The 23487-nt window shown below is 48.8% G+C and overlaps 1 long non-coding RNA gene across 1 annotated transcript in view; it reads left to right on the forward strand.

Moving 5' to 3' along the window:
* Window positions 1-8594, forward strand: part of LOC116978731 — a 12897-nt gene extending 4303 nt beyond the window's left edge. Inside the window, exon 3 of the long non-coding RNA XR_004413526.1 lies at window positions 8444-8594. This is a non-coding gene — a long non-coding RNA (uncharacterized LOC116978731). The remainder of the gene's footprint in view (window positions 1-8443) is intronic.
* Window positions 8595-23487: the final 14893 nt, after the last annotated feature.

A 23487-nucleotide genomic window follows, 5' to 3' on the forward strand; every position in this document is an offset into this window, starting at 1 on the left:
CTAGCCCCACCAACCTCTCTTCAGCAAGGCAACCATACGATATTCTACTGCGCAAACAAGGAACTGCAGGTGCCGGGTTACAAACAAAGACACAAAGTGCTGGAGTAACTCAGCGGGTCAGACAGCAGGGGTTCAATGGCAAAGGGCCTGTCCCACTTTCACGACCTAATTCACGACCTTTTTTACTCGTGGACATTTTTCATCAGGTTAGAAAAACGCCCCGACCTACTTGATGCCACGAGTACCTACGACCATCATCACTGCCTGCTACGACCATCCTACGACCTCCTACGACCTCGTGACGACCATGCTGCGAGTATGAGTCAAGGGCAAACTCGACAGAGGTCGTGAATTAGGTGGTGGAAGTGGGACAGGCCCTTTAAGAAGGAACTGCAGATGCTGGAAAAATCGAAGGTAGACAAAAATGCTGGAGAAACTCAGCGGGTGAGGCAGCATCTATGGAGCGAAGGAAATAGGTGACGTTTCGGGTCGAGACCCTTCTTGAGACAAGTCTCCGCCTCTTCCTTTCTTTGTCGGTTTAAACCAGCATCTGCAGTTCCTTCCTGCACTTTATACAGTGTCACCAGTTTGGTGGCATTTTCAAGTCCCAGTTGTTGTAAGTGCAGGGATCTGGACCTGGATGCTTTCAAGAGAGAGCTAGATAGGGCTCTTAAAGATAGCGGAGTCAGGGGATATGGGGAGAAGGCAGGAACGGGGTACTGATTGGGGATGATCAGCCATGATCACATTGAATGGCGGTGCTGGCTCGAAGGGCCGAATGGCCTACTCCTGCATCTATTTTCTATGTTTCTATGTTTCTATGTTTCTATGACATCCTTCCTATAGCAGGGACCAAAACTGACCACAATACTCCAAGTGCGGCCTCACCGATGTCTTGTACGACTGTAATATCATCTCCCAATTTCAGTACTCAGTTCCGTGGCAGATGAAGGCCAGTGTGTGAAAGCCCCGCTCACCACTGTGTCTATCTGCAACGCTATTTAACGGGTTATCTCAAGTATATATTTTGTTAAATTACCTTGTTAGAAAAAGATGAATGACCTCCCAGATGACAAACACAAAATAATGTGATCCAAGCCACACTCGAACCGACATCACAATGAACAGTCTAACAAAGAGAGATCAGAAAGCTGGTGTAATGACAAGGGATCTGGATCAATTGCACAAAAGTCAGTTCTTCCAGGACAATGGGACCTTCGCTGGAACAGCTCTGTGCTTATTCATTCAACAAATAAATATATTACTGTCAAACCCACTTATGCACAATTCCGGATCGCAGTAACAGGAGACATCTGGTGTGTGTACAATCCCACCATGAAATTTCCCAAATTCCCAAATCCAATCACGTCAAGTGGAAGCCAATTTCACTAACGTGTCAACAAATTGTACAAATACAACTTCAACCTTTTGTTTCACAGGCGTTAGTCGGTACACAATTCTCCTGCCTTCCTGGTTAGTGCGCTGAAATTGGACAGGGCCTTCGAGGAGTAAGATAGCAGCAGGAAAGAACTTTAACAATACCTGGAGTATTGTGTGCAGTTTTGGTCCCCTAATTTGAGGAAGGACATTCTTGCTATTGAGGGAGTGCAGCGTAGGTTTACAAGGTTAATTCCCGGGATGGCGGGACTGTCATATGTTGATAGAATGAAGGGGCTGGGCTTGTACACTATGGAGTTTAGAAGGATGAGAGGAGATCTTATTGAAACATATAAGATTATTAAGGGTTTGGACACGCTAGAGGCAGGAAACATGTTCTCGATGTTGGGGGAGTCCAGAACCAGGGGCCACAGTTTAAGAATAAGGGGTAAGCCATTTAGAACGGAGATGAGGAAACACTTTTTCACACAGAGAGTTGTGAGTCTGTGGAATTCTCTGCCTCAGAGGGCGGCGGAGGCCGGTTCTCTGGATACTTTCAAGAGAGAGCTAGATAGGGCTCTTAAAGATAGTGGAGTCAGGGGATATGGGGAGAAGGCAGGAACGGGGCACTGATTGTGGATGATCAGCCATGATCACATTGAATGGTGGTGCTGGCTCGAAGGGCCGAATGGCCTACTCCTGCACCTATTGTCTATTGTCTATTGTCTATTAACTCCAACTCAGTGGGACAGGCAGCATCTCTGGAGAGAAGGAATGGGTGACATTTCGGGTCGAGTCTGAAGAAGGGTCTCGACCCGAAACCTCACCCACTCCTTCTCTCCAGAGATGCTGCCTGAGGTCCCGCTGAGTTACTCCAGCATCTTGTGTCTATCTTCAGCCATCTCCCCTTCTTGTCCTTGTGCTCCAGAGAAGACGTGTATGTAATGTTGAACACAATATTTTATTTTTAACTCCCTGGTTTTACATTTCGGTGCCGTACACTGTTACAAAGTTGATTAGATTTCAACAGCCTTCAAATAAAACTGGGTGATTTGCTCGTTTAGTTCTCGTGCCCTTTTAATCATTCATTAGCTTGCAGTGAGATCAATAACAATGCTGTAATGGCTTCTTAGGCCGCTAGTAAATCTTTCCACTAGCATGGAGATTCTAAACTCAAGAATTACCTCCAATTGTCTCTTGGCAGCATATTTCAGTGCAGTGAGGTCAATGCTTGTCTTAAGTTCAACTTCCTTACAGTTTCCGAGATGAGAAAAGCATTTTTCACACAGAGAATAATAATAATAATAATAATGGATGGGATTTATATAGCGCCTTTCTAATACTCAAGGCGCTTTACATCGCATTATTCATTCACTCCTCAGTCACACTCGGTGGTGGTAAGCTACTTCTGTAGCCACAGCTGCCCTGGGACAGACTGACGGAAGCGTGGCTGCCAATCTGCGCCTACGGCCCCTCCGACCACCACCAATCACTCACACACATTCACACACATTCACACACAGTCAAAGGTGGGTGAAGTGTCTTGCCCAAGGACACAACGACAGTATGCACTCCAAGCGGGATTCGAACCGGCTACCTTCCGGTTGCCAGCCGAACACTTAGCCCATTGTGCCATCTGTCGTCCCAAATAATAATAATAATGCATTTTATATGTTGGCACCTTTCTGGACACCCAAGGACACCTTACAGGACATAAAATCACAATACATTTATCAATAATAAAATCAAGTTGATTTAAAACAAAAAACAAAAAATACACAAAACATTTTAAGTCATTAAAATCAGGGTGAACATGGTGGAAGTTATGTCGGGTATGCTAATCTAAACAGGTGTGTTTTGAGTTGTGATTTGAATTGGTCGATAGTGTCCAGGTGACGGATGGGAGGTGGGAGAGTGTTCCAGAGACGTGGGGCGGAGCAGCTGAAGGCTCTGGCACCCATGGTGCTGAGTCTAAATGTGGGGACAGTTAAAATTGCAGCTGAGGAGGAAGGAGTGTATGGTAGCAGCAGGTCAGAGAGGTATTGGGGAGCAAGGTGGTGTAGGGCTATGAAGGTCAGCAGTAAAATCTTGTAGTTAATCCGGTGTTGCACACACAGGGAGCCAGTGGAGCTGAGTGAGGATGGGTGTGATGTGGTCCGATGATCTGGTGCGGGTGATGATCCGGGCTGCAGAGTTCTGAATGCATTGGAGTCGATGAAGACGTTTATTGGAGGTGCAAGTGAGGAGGGCGTTGCAGTAATCGATGATGCGGGATGTGACCAGAGCGTGGATGAGGACTTCTGTATTGTCTTTGGAGAGGGAGGGGCGGAGTCTGGAGATGTTGCGGAGATGAAAGGATGCAGAGCGTGTGATATTGCTGATGTGGGGGCCAAAGGAAAGTGTACTGTCCAGAATGACGAGAGTGGTGAATCTGTGGAACTCTCTGGCACAGAAGGTAGTTGAGGCCAGTTCATTGGCTATGTTTAAGAGGGAGTTAGATGTGGCCCTTGTGGCTAAAGGCAGGTACAGGATACTGAGTTGGATGATCAGCCATGATCATATTGAATGGCGGTGCAGGCTCGAAGGACCGAATGGCCTACTCTTGCACCTATTTTCTATGTTTCTATGTTTCTAGAGATACAGCGCGAAAACAGGCCCTTCGGCCCACCAAGTCCGAGCCGACCAGCGATCCCTGCACACTAACACTATCCTACACAAACTTAGGACAATTTACAATCCTTAGCAAAGCCAATTGACCTACAAATCTGCACCTCACGGGGAGAACGTGCAAACTCCGTATAGACAGCACCCGTAGTCGGGATGGAACCCGGGTCTCTGGCGCTGTGAGGCAGCAACTCTGCCGCCGTGCCGTCCTTCTGAGAGCTTCTTTAGGTTTTTTATTACCACGTGTAATACCACACATAGATACAATTAGGTCAAACTCCAGTACACCAGGTGGAGCAAAGGGGAAGATACAGAGTGCAGGATATAGTTCTCAGCATTGTAGCGCATCAGTTCCACAGACAAAGTCCAATGTCCACAATGGGGTAGAGGTGAATCGGACAGTACCCTAGCTTATGGAAGGGCCGTTCAGAAGCCTGATAACAGAGGGGAAGAAGCTGTTCCTGAGTCTGGTGGTGCGCGCTTTCAAGCTTCTGTACCTTCTGCCGGACGGGAGCGGGGAGGAGAAGGAATGACCGGGGTGGGACAGGGACAAGTCTGTGATGGTGTCGGCTGCTTTCCCGAGGCAGCGTGAAGTGTAGATGGAGTCGATGGTGGGGAGTGTGGTGTGTGTGTGGGACTGGGCTACATCTACAATGGTGGGGAGTGTGGTCTGTGTGATGGACTGGGCTACATCTACAATGGTGGGGAGTGTGGTCTGTGTGATGGACTGGGCTACATCTACAATGGTGGGGAGTGTGGTCTGTGTGATGGGACTGGGCTACATCTACAATGGTGGGGAGTGTGGTCTGTGTGTGTGGGACTGGGCTACATCTACAATGGTGGGGAGTGTGGTCTCTATGATGGACTGGGCTACATCTACAATGGTGGGGAGTGTGGTCTGTGTGATGGACAGGGATACATCTACAATGGTGGGGAGTGTGGTCTCTATGATGGACTGGGCTACATCTACAATGGTGGGGAGTGTGGTCTGTGTGATGGACTGGGCTACATCTACAATGGTGGGGAGTGTGGTCTCTATGATAGACTGGGCTACATCTACAATGGTGGGGAGTGTGGTCTCTATGATGGACTGGGTTACATCTACAATGGTGGGGAGTGTGGTCTGTGTGATGGACTGGGCTACATCTACAACCCTCTGCAGTGTCTTGTGATCTTGGGCAGGTTTTGCCCCAAACCAAGCCGTGTTGCTTCCAGACACTGTGATCGCTAAGGTGCGTGACGGCTTGGTACTTCTGGATATTTTATTTCAGGTTTGTGGCGACCATAACACGTGCTATTGCCGATGACTCTTACTGGTCTAACTGTCGACTGCATTAACATCTTGCATTGGACCTTCCTGGAACTTATTCAACCTGTTCTGCTTGAAGTCTGGGAAGGGCATTCTTGCCATAGACGGAGTACAGAGAAGGTTCACCAGACTGATTCCAGGGATGTCAGGACTTTCATATGAAGAAAGACTGGATAGACTCGGCTTGTACTCGCTAGAATTTAGAAGATTGAGGGGGGATCTTACAGAAACTTACAAAATTCTTAAGGGGTTGGACAGGCTAGATGCAGGAAGATTGTTCCCGATGTTGGGGAAGTCCAGAACAAGGGGTCACAGTTTAAGGATAAGGGGGAAATCTTTTAGGACCGAGATGAGGAAAACATTTTCCACACAGAGAGTGGTGAATCTGTGGAATTCTCTGCCACAGAAGGTAGTTGAGGCCACAGTTCATTGGCTATATTTAAGAGGGAGTTAGATGTGGCCCTTGTGGCTAAAGGGATCAGGGGGTGTGGAGAGAAGGCAGGTACGGGATACTGAGTTGGATGATCAGCCATGATCATATTGAATGGCGGTGCAGGCTCGAAGGGCCGAATGGCCTACACCTGCACCTAATTTCTATGTTTCTATGTTTCTATTCTCCCCCCCGCATCTCCCCTTGCTCGTGTCCTCTTAGTTGGAGCCAGAGCAGACACTCTGTGTCAGTGTATGTCAGTGTGGTGACACACGGGAATAGCAGTGATATAAATGAGATGTATAATAAGGATCTGGGGACAGAGAGAGAAGATTGTCGGTTTGGTCAGAGAACATTGTGAGGAGGAAGGAATACAGCACTGGGGCAAAAATAGTGGGGAATCACCAGACCACGGACCTTGCAATAGGGCAGTCTTGGAGTGACGGAAATATCTCGGTTTGTGACTGTCAATCTCTTAACAAGTGAGACTATGGCTGGGTGATGGAGAGGGAGAGAGAGCGAGGGAGAGAGAGGGAAAGAGAGGGGGAGGGAGAGAGAGGGACAGAGAGAGAGAGACAGAGAGAGAGAGAGAGAGAGAGAGAGAGAGAGGCAGAGAGAAAGGAAGAGTGAGAGAGAGGGAAATAAATGGAGAGGGAGAGAGGGAGGGAGAGGGAGAGAGAGAGAGAGAGAAAGGGAGGGACAGAGGAAGAGTGAGAGAGAGAGAGGGAGATAGAGAGGGGGAGAGAGGGAGAGAGAGTGATAGGGAAAGAAAGGGAGATGGAGAGAGGGAGGGAGAGAGGGAGAGAGAGAGATAGGGAAAGAAAGGGAGAGGGAGAGAGGGAGGGAGAGAGGGAGGGAGAGTTTAACTAATTTTACATATGTGTCTGATGGCGCTGATAACTGGCCGGCACGGACTTGATGGGCCGAAAGGCCTCTTTATAACGCGGAGATTGACATATTTTTGATTAGTAAGGTCATGGGAAAACAGCAGAATTAGGTCATTCGGCCCATCAAGTCTACTCCGCCATTCAATCATGGCTTATCTACCTCTCCTTCCTAACCCTAGTCTCCTGCCTTCTCCCCATAACCCCTGACACCCGCACTAATCAAGAATCTATCCATGTTTAAGAAGGAACTGCAGATGCTGGAAAATCAAAGGTAGTCAAAAATGCTGGAGAAACTCAGCAGGTGCAGCAGCATCTATGGAGCGAAGGAAATAGGTAACGTTTCGGGCCAAAACCCAACCGAAACGTTGCCTATTTCCTTGGGTTTCGGCCCGAAACGTTGCCTATTTCCTTCGCTCCACAGATGCTGCTGCACTCGCTGAGTTTCTCCTGCATTTTCGTCTACCAAGAATCTATCTATCTCTGCCTTATAAATACCCATTGACTTGGCCTCCACAGCCGTCTGTGGCAAAGACTTCCACAGATTCACCTTCAAAGGGCATCAAGGGGTTATGGGGAGAAACGAGGAGAATGGGGGGCTGGGAGGGAGAGATAGATCAGCCGTGATTGAATGGGGGAAGGGGTGACTCGAAGGGCTGAATGGCCTAAATCTGCTCCTCTGTCTAATGGTCGTATATCATCAATATCTGTGACATTGGGGCAATGATGCCAAGAAGCTGACCAACAAACCCATTGGGAAACACAACCCGTACAAGGACATTTCCTTGGAATCTCTGGCTGAAAACGAGGTTCTGTTTTCGACTAAGTGGAGGTGATTAAAATGACATTTAACGAGACTAACATGTTCGGACGGGAATGATGTCAGTGGAGAGCGTTGCGTTTGCCAGGGTGGACGGGCACAGCAACAGCGGTGACAGATGGGATGAAAGCTGAATCCCTTTGGTGGACATAAGGATCCTAAATGAAACGAATGTGAGCTGCGTTCCCAGGGCCCAGGTCCATGCCACAGAGCTGTATATAATGGGCCAGTAACGAGCACTAAATTGGCCCAGTCTATCAGGACGCCCGCTACTGCAAGGGATTGCCACGCAGGTGCTGTCGGGAGGTGATTATTTCACAATGTCTCAGCTGCAGCGGCAACAATATTAAATAAACCACAACTCAGTGAGGCCCAGCGCAAAGTGGGGGAACAGCACCTCATATTTCGCGTGGGCACCTTACACCCCAGCGGTATGAACATTGACCCCTGGCTTCAAGTAAAGGGCCTGTCCCACTTAATGGATGGGATTTATATAGCGCCTTTCTAATACTCAAGGCGCTTTACATCGCATTATTAATTCACTCCTCAGTCACACTCGGTGGTGGTAAGCTACTTCTGTAGCCACAGCTGCCCTGGGGCAGACTGACGGAAGCGTGGCTGCCAATCTGCGCCTACGGCCCCTCCGACCACCACCAATCACTCACACACATTCACACACATTCACACACAGGCAAAGGTAGGTGAAGTGTCTTGCCCAAGGACACAACGACAGTATGCATTCCAAGCGGGATTCGAACCGGCCACCTTCCGGTCGCCAGCCGAACACTTAGCCCATTGTGCCATCTGTCGTCACTTACGCAACTTTTTCGGCGACTGCCGACACCCGTCATAGGTCGTTGCAGGTCGGCGAAAATGTTCAACATGTTGACAATCCAGCGGCGACCAGAAAGACGCTACGACTCTTTGGGCGACTGAGGAGACGACTCACGACCGTACAGGCGACATGTCGCGTGGGTGAAGCCCGTATGGCCGTGAGTCGTCGCCCAAAGAGTCGTACCTTGTTCTGGTCGCCGCTGGATTTTCAACACGTTGAACATTTTCGGAGACCTGCTGCGACTATGACGGGTGCCGGCAGTCACCGAAATAGTCGCGTAAGTGGGACAGGCCCTTTATTCAAACTTTGCTCACTATTGATAGGGACATAAAAAGGAGAACGTTTCATTTTTTTTAAAGGGCCTGTCCCATTTACGTGTCCTTGGCAAGCAAATTAATCGACTTCGTGGTCGCGTTGAGGCACACGGTATCGAGACTGAAGAAGGGTCTCGTCACCCATTGCTTCTCTCCAGAGATGCTGCCGGTCCCGCTGAGTTACTCCAGCATTTTGTGTCCATCTTCAAATGACGTCACGAGTTCCAGACAGCTGTGTGGGCACATGATGACGCACGCGACCTTCGTGGGACCGTCGCGGCTCAACGCCACCACGACGTCGCGTAATTAGCGTGCCAAGTACACGTAAGTGGGACAGGGGCTTTACTTTCCTGTGGCTGAATAATACAGAAACCAGGCACATTTGTTACATTTTGGCAGCAGAGGCCATTGGAGAGAAGAAACATAGAAACATAGAAAATAGGTGCAGGAGTAGAGGCCATTCGGCCCTTCGAGCCTGCACTGCTATTCAATATGATCATGGCTGATCATCCAACTCAGTATCCTGTACCTGCCTTCTCTCCATACCCCCTGATCCCTTTAGCCACAAGGGCCACATCTAACTCCCTCTTTAATATAGCCAATGAACTGTGTGGCCTCAACTACCTTCTGTGGCAGAGAATTCCACAGATTCACCACTCTCTGTGTGAAAAATGTTTTCCTCATCTCGGTCCTAAAGGATTTCCCCCTTATCCTTAAACTGTGACCCCTTGTTCTGGACTTCCCCAACATCGGGAACAATCTTCCTGCATCCAGCCTGTCCAACCCCTTAAGAATTTTGTACGTTTAAGAAGTTTGTAAGGAGAGAATACTGTAAAGTGCGCGGTGATTCTACAAGACATTTAATCTGAATGTTAAATGTTGGATGCCACAGAGTGGGAACCTCGTGGGTCAGCAGAGGTGAACTTGTGGTTGTAGCCTTTGATGACAAGATACCCCGTACACAGATGGCAGCTCCGCCTGTGAACGGAATGATGCTGGCTGTCACTCAAAGCCAAAGATAAGACAAGGTGGAATGACACAATGCCAGTTGTGTGAATGACTGGCTGTTCTTGAAGCATCTGAATGACTTCAGATTCAATTTTAATCTGATTCAGATTCAATTTTAATTGTCATTGTCAGTGTACAGTACAGAGACAACGAAATGCATTTAGCATCTCCCTGGAAGAGCGACATAGCAAATGATTTAAATAAATAATAATAAGTGATAATAAGTGTCCGGGGGGTGGGGGGTGATTGGCAGTCACCGAGGTACGTTGTTGAGTAGAGTGACAGCCGCCGGGAAGAAGCTGTTCCTGGACCTGCTGGTTCGGCAACGGAGAGACCTGTAGCGCCTCCCGGATGGTAGGAGGGTAAACAGTCCATGGTTGGGGTGAGAGCAGTCCTTGGCGATGCTGAGCGCCCTCCGCAGACAACGCTTGCTTTGGACAGACTCAATGGAGGGGAGCGAGGAACCGGTGATGCGTTGGGCAATTTTCACCACCCTCTGCAATGCCTTCCGGTCGGAGACAGAGCAGTTGCCATACCATACTGTGATGCAGTTGGTAAGGATGCTCTCGATGGTGCAGCGGTAGAAGTTCACCAGGATCTGAGGAGACAGATGGACCTTCTTCAGTCTCCTCAGGAAGAAGAGACGCTGGTGAGCCTTCTTGATCAGAGTTGAGGTATTGTGGGTCCAAGAGAGGTCATCGGAGATGTTGACTCCCAGGAACCTGAAGCTAGAAACACGTTCCATCTCCGTCCCGTTAATGTGGATGGGGGTGTGCGTGCCGCCCCTGGACTTCCTGAAGTCTACAATGAGCTCCTTGGTCTTCTTGGAGTTAAGGGCCAGGTTGTTGTCAGCGCACCATGCTGCTAAGTGCTGGACCTCCTCCCAACTTTACAAGCTTGCAGGACCAGGAGACTGCAGTGGTGCAGCGGGTAGAGCTGCTGCCTCACAGCGCCGGAGACCCGGGTTCCATCCCCACTGCGGGTGCTGTCTGTGTGGAGTTTGCACGTTCTCCCCGTGACCTGCGTGTGTTTTCTCCGGGTGCTCCGGTTTCCTCCCATACTCCAAAGACGTGCAGGTTTGTAGGTTAATTGGCTTCTGAGGGATATGGATCACATGCAGACATAGAAACATAGAAACATAGAAACATAGAAATTAGGTGCAGGAGTAGGCCATTCGGCCCTTCGAGCCTGCACCGCCATTCAATATGACCATGGCTGATCATCCAACTCAGTATCCCGTACCTGCCTTCTCTCCATACCCTCTGATCCCCTTAGCCACAAGGGCCACATCTAACTCCCTCTTAAATATAGCCAATGAACTGGCCTCGACTACCCTCTGTGGCAGGGAGTTCCAGAGATTCACCACTCTCTGTGTGAAAAAGGTTCTTCTCATCTCGGTTTTAAAGGATTTCCCCCTTATCCTTAAGCTGTGACCCCTTGTCCTGGACTTCCCCAACATCGGGAGCAATCTTCCTGCATCTAGCCTGTCCAACACCTTAAGAATTTTATAAGTTTCTATAAGATCCCCCCCTCAATCTCCTAAATTCTAGAGAGTATAAACCAAGTCTATCCAGTCTTTCTTCATAAGACAGTCCTGACATCCCAGGAATCAGTCTGGTGAACCTTCTCTGCACTCCCTCTAGGGCAATAATGTCCTTCCTCAGATTTGGAGACCAAAACTGTACGCAATACTCCAGGTGTGGTCTCACCAAGACCCTGTACAACTGCAGTAGAACCTCCCTGCTCCTATACTCAAATCCTTTGCTATGAAAGCTAACATACCATTCGCTTTCTTCACTGCCTGCTGCACCTGCATGCCTGCTTTCAATGACTGGTGTACCATGACACCCAGGTCTCGCTGCATCTCCCCTTTTCCTAGTCGGCCACCATTTAGACAGAGGGGATTAGTTTAACTTGGTGGGAACAGACATTGTGGGCCGAAGGGCCTGTTCCCGTGCTGTTTAGTTTAGTTTAGAGATGCAGCACGGAAACAGGCCCTTCGGCTCACCTAGTCCGCGCCGACCAGTGATCCCCGAACATTAACACTATCCTACACACACCGGGGGACAATTTGCACTTGTACCAAACCAATTAACCTACAAACCTGCACGTGTTTGGAGTGTGGGAGGAAACCGGAGAAAACCCACGCAGGTCACGGGGAGAACGTGCAAACTCCGCACAGACAGCACCCGTAGTCAGGATCGAACCCGGGTCTCTGGCACTGTGATGCTGCGCCACCATGCCGGCCCTTCCATGGCCATTCTATGTTCTATGTAAGTGGTCAGACAATCTGAAAACTGAAGGGTCAGAGAAGTGGTGCTGTGTCTTAAACAGGATGTCTCCAGTGTGTGTGTGAAACCACCTGGGCTATTCTGGACAATGTCTTTGAGTGATGCTACGTAGGTGAGAGATACCAGGTACACAGGCTAGATCACTGCGACCATCTTACTTGAGAATCATCTCGACCCGAAACGTCACCTATCCATGTTCTCCACAGATGCTGCCTGACCCGCTGAGTTACTCCAGCACTCTGTGAAACGTCACCTATCCAAGTTCTCCACAGATGCTGCCTGACCCGCTGAGTTACTCCAGCACTCTGTGAAACGTCACCTATCCATGTTCTCCACAGATGTTGCCTGACCCGCTGAGTTACTCCAGCACTCTGTGTGTCTCTCCCAAGTTTAGCTTTGTCACTGAAAGAACCGAACGGTTTAACCCCACGCAGAAATACAAAAATGCAACAAACCCCCCCCCCCCACAAATTGAAAGAAAACAATTCATTTTACATAAGAGTGAGCCAATAGCCTTGGGCCCTGAGGCAAAAAAATAAGAAATGAAATTGCAAAAGTGACTGTGCTTTGGATGAAAGCAGCTGTAAAATGGAAATTAGTGATGAGATCGAGGGAGAAGCAATTAGATTTTCCAATTTACTCACCGCCTGCAAATCACTGTCAGAAAATAGACTGACGTGAGGTTCTGGAAGGGTGACAGATGTGGACAACTCGTCCATGTTTACAGAGTGTGCACTCAAATGGCTCTGCATCGAGTATAGAAGTCGGGAGGTCATGTTGCAGTTGTATAAGCCGTTGGTGAGGCCGTGTTTAGAAACATAGAAACATAGAAACATAGACAATAGGTGCAGGAGTAGAGGCCATTCGGCCCTTCGAACCTGCACCGCCATTCAATATGATCATGGCTGATCATCCAACTCAGTATCCTGTACCTGCCTTCTCTCCATACCCCCTGATCCCTTTAGCCACAAGGGCCACATCTAACTCCCTCTTAAATATAGCCAATGAACTGTGGCCTCAACTACCTTCTGTGGCAGAGAATTCCAGAGATTTACCACTCTCTGTGTGAAAAATGCTTTCCTCATCTCGGTCCTAAAAGATTTTTCCCCTTATCCTTAAACTGTGACCCCTTGTTCTGGACTTCCCCAACATCGGGAACAATCTTCCTGCATCTAGCCTGTCCAACCCCTTAAGAATTTTGTAAGTTTCTATAAGATCCCCCCTCAATCTTCTAAATTCTAGCGAGTACAAGCCGAGTCTATCCAGTCTTTCTTCATATGAAAGTCCTGCCATCCCAGGAATCAGTCTGGTGAACCTTCTCTGTACTCCCTCTATGGCAAGAATGTATTTTAGAGTATTGTGTTCAGTTCTGGGCACCGTGCTATCAAGTCAAGTCAAGTCACTTTTATTTCTATAGCACATTTAAAAAACAACTCTCGTTGACCAAAGTGCTTTACATTGGGTGGAGGTACTAACGTTATACAACATTGGTTCATAGATTAAGTACATACATCACTACATACATGTAGCCCTCCCTCAGAGGACGTCAAGAAAGGCTTGAGCGTAGAGATGAGTTTTAAGTCTCGACTTAAAGGAGTCGATGGAGGGGGCAGTTCTGATGGGAAGGGGGATGCTGTTCCACAGTCTAGGAGCTGCAACCGCAAAGGCACGGTCGGTCGCCCCTGAGCTTATGCCTAGACCGCGGGATGGTCAGTAACCCCAAGTCGGCCGATCTGAGGGACCTGGAGGTGGAGTGGTGGGTAAGCAGATTTTTGATGTAGGTGGGGGCAAGCCCATTAAGGGCTTTGTAGACATAAAGAAGGATCTTGAAATGTATACGGAACCGCACAGGGAGCCAGTGGAGAGAGGCCAGGATCGGGGTGGTATGGTCCGTGTTTCGGGTGCCCTAATGTAGGAAAGATGTTGTCAAGCTGGAAAGGCTACAGAGGAGATTTACGAGGATGTTGCCAGGACTCGAGGGTGTGAGCTACAGGGAGAGGTTGGGGCAGGCTGGGACTCTATTCCTTGGAGCGCAGGAGGATGAGGGGTGATCTTATAGAGGTGTATACAATCATGAGAGGAATAGATTGGGTAGATGCACAGAGTCTCTTGCCCAGAGTTGGGGAATCGAGGACCAGAGGACGTGGGTTTAAAGTGAAGGGGAAACGATTTAATAGGAATCCGAGGGGTACATTTTTCACACAGAGGGTGGTGGGTGTATGGAACGAGCTGCTGGAGAAGGCAGAGGCAGGGACTATACCAATGTTTAGACAGGTACATGGCTAGGACAGGTTTGAAGGGATATGGACCAAACGCAGGCATGTGGGACTAGTGTAGCTGGGACATTGTTGGCCGGTGTGTATAGGCTGGTTAGGGTATCCACACAAAGACAAATGCCTGAGGTGGGAAGCAACTGGCTTTGATGCACAGGAGCTGAAGATGGTGTCTCAGCTTCACACCAGGAGTACAGGCATCATGTTGGAGACGTTGGTGAGACCATACTTTTGTGTTCATTTTAATACAGAGCTCCTTAATGCTACACTCATCAAACGTCATCTAATCGTTAGGGCGTCACGGTGGAGCAGCGGTAGAGTTGCTGCCTCACAGCGCCGGTGACCCGCGTTCTATCCTGACTCCGGGTGCTGTCTGTACGGAGTTTGCACGATCTCCCCGTGACCTGCGTGGGTTTTCTCCGAGATCTTCGGTTTCCTCCCACACTCCAAAGACGTGCAGGTTTGTAGGTTAATTGGCTTGGTGTAAATGTAAAATTGTTCCTTGTGTGTGTAGGGTAGTGTTGTAGTGTTAGTTAGTGTGTGTAGGGTAGTGTTAGTTAGTGTTTGTAGGCTAGTGTTAGTTAGTGTGTGTAGGCTAGTGTTAGTTAGTGTGTGTAGGCTAGTGTTAGTTAGTGTGTGTAGGCTAGTGTTAGTCAGTGTGTATAGGGTGGTGTTAGTGTGTGTGTGTAGGCTAGTGTTAGTTAGTGTGTGTGTGTAGGGTAGTGTTAGTGTGTGTAGGCTAGTGTTAGTGTGTATAGGGTGGTGTTAATTAGTGTGTGTAGGCTAGTGTTAGTTAGTGTTTGTAGGCTAGTGTTAGTGTGTGTAGGCTAGTGTTAGTGTGTGTAGGCTAGTGTTAGTGTGTGTGTGTAGGCTAGTGTTAGTGTGTGTAGGCTAGTGTTAGTGTGTGTAGGCTAGTGTTAGTTAGTGTGTGTAATCTAGTGTTAGTGTGTGTGTGTAGGGTAGTGTTAGTGTGTGTAGGGTAGTGTTAGTGTGTGTGTAGGCTAGTGTTAGTGTGTGTGTGTAGGGTAGTGTTAGTGTGTGTAGGCTAGTGTTAGTGTGTGTAGGGATGGGGCATATTGGGCTAGTCCAGTAAGCCACTAAACCCTTCCCATCCACACATCTGTACAAGAGTCATTTACATGTTGTAATTATATCCACTACGACAGCTTCCAATGGCAGCTCGTGCCAGATGCAGACGATCCTCTGAGTGAAATCGTTGCCCTTGAGGTCCCTCGTAAATCTCTGCCCCCTCACGCTAATCGTGTGCCCGCTAGTTTTAGAGTCCTCCACCCTGGGAAATAGACTCTGGAGGGGGACAGTGTTCCGGTGGGATTTTGTGCGTGCCTGCCATTTAATTTTCTCTCCAGTGTTGAGATTGTGAATGCTGGGTCCCCTCTAGACCAGGAGCCTAGGGAGAATGAGGGCACGTGAGACCTCTCTCCTCAGCCTCTCCTGTCTGCTTCACAACAGCTGTTTTCACAACTTTTTCACTCAGAGGATCGTCTGCATCAGGAACGAGCTGCCATTGGAAGCCGTCGAAGTGGGTATAATGTTTAAGAAGGAACTGCAGATGCTGGAACATCGAAGGTAGACAAAAATGCTGGAGAAACTCAGCGGGTGCAGCAGCATCTATGGAGCGAAGGAAATAGGCGACGTTTCGGGCCGAAACCCGTAAGGGTTTCGGCCCGAAACGTTGCCTATTTCCAGAAGGGTTTCGGCCCGAAACGTTGCCTATTTCCAGAAGGGTTTCGGCCCGAAACGTTGCCTATTTCCTTAGCTCCATAGATGCTGCTGCACCAGATGTATGGATGGCAAGGGTTTAGTGGGTCTAGCCCAATATGCCAACTTGGCCAGCATGGATAAGGTGGGCCGAAGGGCCTGTTTCCATACTGTATGTTCTGACTCTTTGACTCCCCGAGTGACTGTATGGACTTTAGAGGGTAAATCTTTCTCCTTGTATCTGGACCGGACAGCAAGCAACACAAGCTGTACCTCAGTACACATGACAATAAGCTGGACGGATAACTGAGAACAGATCAGTGCAGAGTTACACCCCTGGCTGACCTGGCCCTACCCCTGTACTGATCGGCCCTGCAGACATACTGAAGCGGTGAGATACTGGAATCTAACTGGCCTGCTCTTAATCACTGAATGATTTAATTCACAGGTTCATGTTCGTAAGTGATAGGAGCAGAATTAGGCCATTCGGCCCATCAAGTCAACTCCCCCATTCAATCACGGCTGATCTATCTCTCCCTCCTAACCCCATTCTCCTGCCTTCTCCCCATAACCTCTGACACCCGCACTAACCAGGAATCTATCTATCTCTGCCTTAAAAATATCCATTGACTTGTGGCCTCCACAGCCGTCTGTGGCAAAGAATTCCACAGATTCACCACCCTCTGACTGAAGATATTCCTCCTTATCTTCTTCCTAAAAGAACGTCCTTTAATTCTGAGGCTGTGCCCTCTGGTCCTAGACTCTCCCACTTGTGGAAGCATCCTGTCCACATCCACTCTATCCAAGCCTTTCACTATTCTGTATTTTTCAATGAGGTCCCCCCTCATTCTTCTAAACTCCAGCGAGTACAGGCCCAGTGCTGACAAACGCTCAAATTAGTGACTGAGACAGCGCTGAAACAGGCACTTTGGCCCACCGAGTCCATGCCGACCATCGATCACCTGTTGACACAAGTTACTAGAGAGAAGAAGTACCTCGACCTGGGATGTCAGGACTTTCATATGAAGAAAGACTGGATGGACTCGGCTTGTACTCGCTAGAATTTAGAAGATTGAGGGGGGATCTTATAGAAACTTACAAAATTCTTAAGGGGTTGGACAGGCTAGATGCAGGAAGATTGTTCCCAATGTTGGGGAAGTCCAGAACAAGGGGTCACAGTTTAAGGATAAGGGGAAAATCTTTTAGGACCGAGATGAGAAAAACATTTTTCACACAGAGTGGTGAATCTGTGGAATTCTCTGCCACAGAAGGTAGTTGAGGCCAGTTCATTGGCTATATTTAAGAGGGAGTTAGATGTGGCCCTTGTGGCTAATGGGATCAGGGGGTATGGAGAGAAGGCAGGGATGGGATACTGAGTTGGATGATCAGCCATGATCATATTGAATGGCGGTGCAGGCTCGAAGGGCCGAATGGCCTACTCCTGCACCTATTGTCTATGTTTCCATGTTTCTATGATCTGAAACCCTGCTTATCCATGTTCTCCAGAGATGTTGCCTGATCCCGTGAGTTACTCCAGCACTCTGGTGTGTCCTTCTGTATATTAACCAGCATCTGCAGTTCTTTGTTTCTATGCTAGTTCTATGTTTTGCATCCACTCCCAACATACAGAGGCCAACTAGCCGAACGCCCTTGGGATGTGGGAGGAAACCAGAGCACCCGGAGAAACCCCACGCTGTCACAGGGAGAGCGTACAAACTCGGCATTAGGCCTGGATAGAGTGGATGTGGAGAGGATGTTTCCACTGGTGGGAGAGTCCAGGACCAGAGGGCACAGCCTCAGAATTAAAGGATGTTCCTTTAGGAAGGAGATGAGGAGGAATTTCTTTAGCCAGAGGGTGGTGAATCTGTGGGATTCTTTGCCACAGACGGCTGTGGAGGCCACAAGTCAGTGGGTATATTTAAGGCAGAGATTGATAGATGCTTGATTAGTGCGGGTGTCAGGGGTTATGGGGAGAAGGCAGGAGAATGGGGTTAGGAGGGAGAGATAGATCAGCCGTGATTGAATGGGGGGAGTAGACTTGATGGGCCGAATGGCCTAATTCTGCTTCAATATGAACATGAATCCTCGTCTGCACCCTCTCCAGAAGCTGCTCATCCTTCCTGTAAGAGGCCGATCAGAACTGCGTGCATTACTCCAAAACCAGCCTGAACAAGGGTTTATAAAGCTGTGACATTACTTCCTGTCTCTTATATGCTCTGCCCCAACCGGTGAAGGCAAGCGCGCAAAATGCTTTTTTTGCCACTCAATCTACCTGTGTGGCCACTTACACAGAGCTATCTAATTAGACCCAAGTTCCCTCTGTATATTACAGCTGTTTAAGGTCCCTGTCATTAACTGTGTCCTTCCCCATTCCATTTCACCTTCTAAAGTGCAGCACCTCACACTAGACAAAAAAGCTGGAGAAACTCAGCGGGTGAGGCAGCATCGATGGAGCGAAGGAATAGGCGACGGTTTGGGTCTTGATCCGAAACGTCACCTATTCCTTCGCTCCATAGAATGGTGGTGTAGGTGTGATGGGCCGAATGGCCTAATTCTGCTCCGATCACTTATCACCTTATGAACCCCACACAGACAGCACCCGAGGTCAGGATCGAACCCGGGTCCCTGGCGCTGTGAGGCAGCAGCTCTACCCGCTGCGCCACCGTGCCGATACTTGAAGTGTGTCTACAGCATGGTAACATGTTGACTTTGGTCCTCCGACCATCTTGTCTGCGTGAAACTCCGGAGGACTGAGTCTGTTTCCCCGCTATTAACTTCCACGCTGGAACGCGGGGCCCTGAGAGAAAAGCTTCCGCTTACCCTGACGCAGTCATTAGGAACGTATTAACCAGCTTTTGCCATCAGTTAATGATGTCAAACTGCCAGAGATTCACACTGCATCACATCTGTCTACAAGAGGAAGACATTTTAATGAAATCGCCCGATAAATATGGGGCTGTGATGGCAATTAGATGGAAGTGACTGAGTATGGGTTGTTAGCAGAACTACTCAACCTGCAGCTTCTCCCAATATTTCAGCATCTGCCTTGAAGTGAGAAGCAGCGAATAAGACAGATTCTCAATCTGTGCAGCTGTGACTTCTGTAGTCCCCAGAGAGCTGGTGGAAAAAAGATTCCATCTTTAATAATTATTAGTAATATCGATTTACACTTAGATAAGTGGGCGGAAACAGACCCTTCGGCCCATCGTGTCCACGCCGACCAGCGATCCCCCCGCACACTAACATTAGTCCACACACACACACACACTAGGGACAATTTACAATATTACCGAAGCCAATTAACCTACAAACCTGCACGTCTTTGGAGTGTGGGAGGAAACCGGAGCACCCGGAGAAAACCCACGCAGGTCACGGGGAGAACGTGCAAACTACGTATAGGCAGCACCCGTAGTCGGGATGGAACCCGGGTCTCTGGCGCTGAGAGGCAGCAGCTCTACCCGCTGCACCACCGCGATGACCCAAAGTGTTGGAAACAGAATGTCTGAGCCGATTGCATTTAGTTTATGGTCATGTGTACCGAGGTACAGTGAAAATCTGTTGTTGCGCGCTGTCCAGTCAGCGGAAAGATAAGATGGTTCATTCTAAGTGAAAGCCATTCCTTCTTCTTCTAATCGAGTCCACGCACAAGGTCAGGAGTTGTTCGGCCAGAGGTGAACACATGTCTCAGCATCTGTATACAATGGCGTCCGTCTTGTCGCTTCTTGTGCGCGGCGGTGGGAAGATTGGCGGAGACAGGGCCGCGATCGACGTGAACGCCCTTTCCTTGACCCCAGTGCAGGCCACTGCCTGGATGGTTATTAATACTGTACACGGGAAAAGAGGTGAAGAAAAGTCAATTGTGATGAAGCAAAGCCAAAGTCAATTTTATTCGTCACATACACCCGAAGGTGCAGTGAAATGAATTTGCCAGCAGCGATACACTTAAAAAGAACACACAATACACAATAAGATTTAACACAAACATCCACCACAGCATTCTTCACTGTGGTGGAAGGCAACACAGTTCAGCCAGTCCTCCTCCTTGTTCACCCGTGGTCGGGGTCATGAACCCTCCGTAGTCGCCGCTACGGATGGCCCGATGTACAGGCCCTCTCGTCGGGATGATCTAAACTCCGATGTCGGAACGGTCGAACACACTTGGACGTCCCGAATCGGCACTTTCCTACCGGAGCAAGGATGCGAGAAAGAAATGTCCTTTCAATCTCCGCACGTCTACGGGCTCTTCCTTGGCACGGTTAGAGGCTGGTATGAACGCAAGCACGTGGAGTCCACAAAGCCTCCATTTTATTTATTATCAACAAAAACATTTTTTAAGTTATGAAGGATTGAATGAAGGAACACCTCAACATCACGTGTGACAAGTCACGGTGAGATTCCGTGCCTGTATACACGAGGTATGCAAATAGACGCCACATAAAGGACGCCGAATGAGTTACAGTGTCCCCCAGTGCTGGACCCTCCATCGTTCTCCACCGCCCTCCCCCCAATCACAGCAACCCCCCCCCCGGGCAGTCCCCCCACGCTGGGTCTTCCTTCGTTCTCCACTGCACCCCCTCCCCCCCACTGACACCGATCCCCCCCCCGCGCAGCCTCCGGCTCCGTACAACCTCCGGCTCTGCCGTTCCAGGCGCAGCGGGTAGAGCTGCCGCTGTCTCTCAGCACCAGAGACCTCGGTTCGATCCTTACACCGAGTGCTGTCTGTGTGGAGCTTGCACGTTCTCTCTGTGACCGCGTGGGTTTCCTCCAGGTGCTCTGGTTTCCTCCCAACTCCCATTCACTCTGGCATTGTCCACCGACATGCCTCCCTCCAGCCTTTGTCACTTACTCCACCCGTCTGCCCATCACCTCCCCCCCCCCCCCCCCCCCCTCCCCCTCACCTCTGTCCACCTATCACTTGTGCCAGAAGGAACTGCAGATGCCGGTTTACACCGAAGATAGACACAAAATGCTGGAGTAACTCAGCGGGACAGGCAGCATCTCTGGAGAGAAGGAATGGGTGACGAGACCCTTCTTCAGACTCAGACAGTGTCTACCAACCTATTCGCACCTATAATGGACCGGCACGGTGGTGCAGCGGGTAGAGTTGCTGCCTCACAGCGCCAGAGACCCGGGTTCGATCCTGACTACGGGTGCTGTTCCTACGGAGTTTGCACGTTCTCCCCGTGACCTGCGTGGGTTTTCTCTGAGATCTTCAGTTTCATCCCACACTCCAAAGACGTGCAGGTTTGCAGGTTAATTGGCTTAGTATAAATGTAAATTGTCCCTAGTGTGTGTAGGATAGTGTTAGTGTGCGAGGGCCTGTTTCTGCGCTGTATCTCTAAACCAAACTAAACATGCCAGCCTTTGTCCCACCCCACCTCTCTTTTCCAGCTTTCTCCCCCCTCCTCCATCAGTCTGAAGTAGGGCCTCGATCCGAAGCGTCACCCATTCCTTCTCTCCAGAGATGCTGCCTGACCCGCTGAGTTACTCCAGCACTCTGTGAAACGTCACCTATCCATGTTCTCCACAGATGCTGCCTGACTCGCTGAGTTACTCCAGCACTCTGTGAAACGTCACCTATCCATGTTCTCCACAGATGCTGCCTGACCTGCTGAGTTACTCCAGCACTCTGTGAAACGTCACCTATCCATGTTCTCCACAGATGCTGCCTGACTCGCTGAGTTACTCCAGCACTCTGTGAAACGTCACCTATCCATGTTCTCCACAGATGCTGCCTGACCCGCTGAGTTACTCCAGCACTCTGTGAAACGTCACCTATCCATGTTCTCCACAGATGCTGCCTGACCCGCTGAGTTACTCCAGCACTCTGTGAAACGTCACCTATCCATGTTCTCCACAGATGCTGACTGACCCGCTGAGTTACTCCAGCACTCTGTGAAACGTCACCTATCCATGTTCTCCACAGATGCTGCCTGACCCGCTGAGTTACTCCAGCACTCTGTGAAATGTCACCTATCCATGTTCTCCACAGATGCTGCCTGACCCGCTGAGTTACTCCAGCACTCTGTGAAACGTCACCTATCCATGTTCTCCACAGATGCTGCCTGACCCGCTGAGTTACTCCAGCAATTGTTGTCTACCTTTGATTTTTCCAGCATCTGCAGTTCTTTCTTAAACATTATGTATTTACCAAATGTAACTAGGAAAACATCTGCTCGTTGATGGAGCTTCCCGCTATGCTGCCACGGGGAAAAACATCTTTGTGAAATAAACCTTCAAACGTTAATTTACTTTCATAAGTGTTCGTTCACAGTTTGAGATTCCACATTTAATTTCTATCTTCAGTCTATGAGTTGAGCAAGATGTTCGACTGTCGTGTATTCAGTCATTAGTCGAGCTATTAAGTTAAATCACTTTTGTGGCAGACAGTTGAACATTATTCAGTTTATGAAATTATTTAATGTCTCCCAAGATGACTGCAAGGCTAAAAAGAAACATTAGATTCCTTTTAAAGACCTAAGTGGATTAGATTTCTTTAATCATTCATAATTGGTGTCCTGAAGTATCTGGGTGGGATTAAGAGAGAGGTTGTGAATTTGTTCTTTCACATTGTACGGTCCAGCCATCTGTGGCTCTTCATAGAGGAAGGACCTTCCCAGTGGGACACAGATTGGAGAGAAAGCAACATCATTATCCCTTTTACAAATCACTCACTAACATCATGATGTATAAAGGGAATTAATTGTTATTGAACGGTTGGAAGAACATAGAAACATAAAAAATAGTTGCAGGAGTAGGCCATTCGGCCCTTCGAGCCAGCACCGCTATTCAATATGATCATGGCTGATCATCCAACTCAGTATCCTGTACCTGCCTTCTCTCCATACCCCCTGATCCCTTTAGCCACAAGGGCCACATCTAACTCCCTCTAAAATATAGCCAATGAACTGGCCTCAACTACCTTCTGTGGCAGAGAATTCCAGAGATTCACCACTCTCTGTGTGAAAAATGTTTTTCTCATCTCGGTCCTAAAAGATTTCCCCTTTATCCTTAAACTGTGACCCCTTGTTCTGGACTTCCCCAACATCGGGAACAATCTTCCTGCATCTAGCCTGTCCAACCCCTTAAGAATTTTGTAAGTTTCTATAAGATCCCCTCTCAATCCTCTAAATTCTAGCGAGTACAAGCCGAGTCTATCCAGTCTTTCTTCATATGAAAGTCCTGACATCCCAGGAATCAGTCTGGTGAACCTTATCTGTACTCCCTCTATGGCAAGAATGTCTTTCCTCAGATTAGGAGACCAAAACTGTATGCAATACTCCAGGTGTGGTCTCACCAAGACCCTGTACAACTGCAGTAGAACCTCCCTGCTCCTATACTCAAATCCTTTTGCTATGAATGCTAACATATTTATGCAGTGCCATTGACAACCGTTAGAATGTCTCCAAGTGCTTCAAGTACTCTGGTTGAGGCCTCACTATAGATTTGTAGAAATCTACATCTGGCTTGTTCACAGCCAAGTTGCACTATCAGCTAATGGGAAGCCGATCTGTTGCAATGAGTGTGAAATGCTCGAGGCCTTTGTTGTCCTTCACATAGTCC

Source organism: Amblyraja radiata, chromosome 11 (assembly GCF_010909765.2).
Source record: "Amblyraja radiata isolate CabotCenter1 chromosome 11, sAmbRad1.1.pri, whole genome shotgun sequence".
Classification (NCBI taxonomy): domain Eukaryota; kingdom Metazoa; phylum Chordata; class Chondrichthyes; order Rajiformes; family Rajidae; genus Amblyraja; species Amblyraja radiata.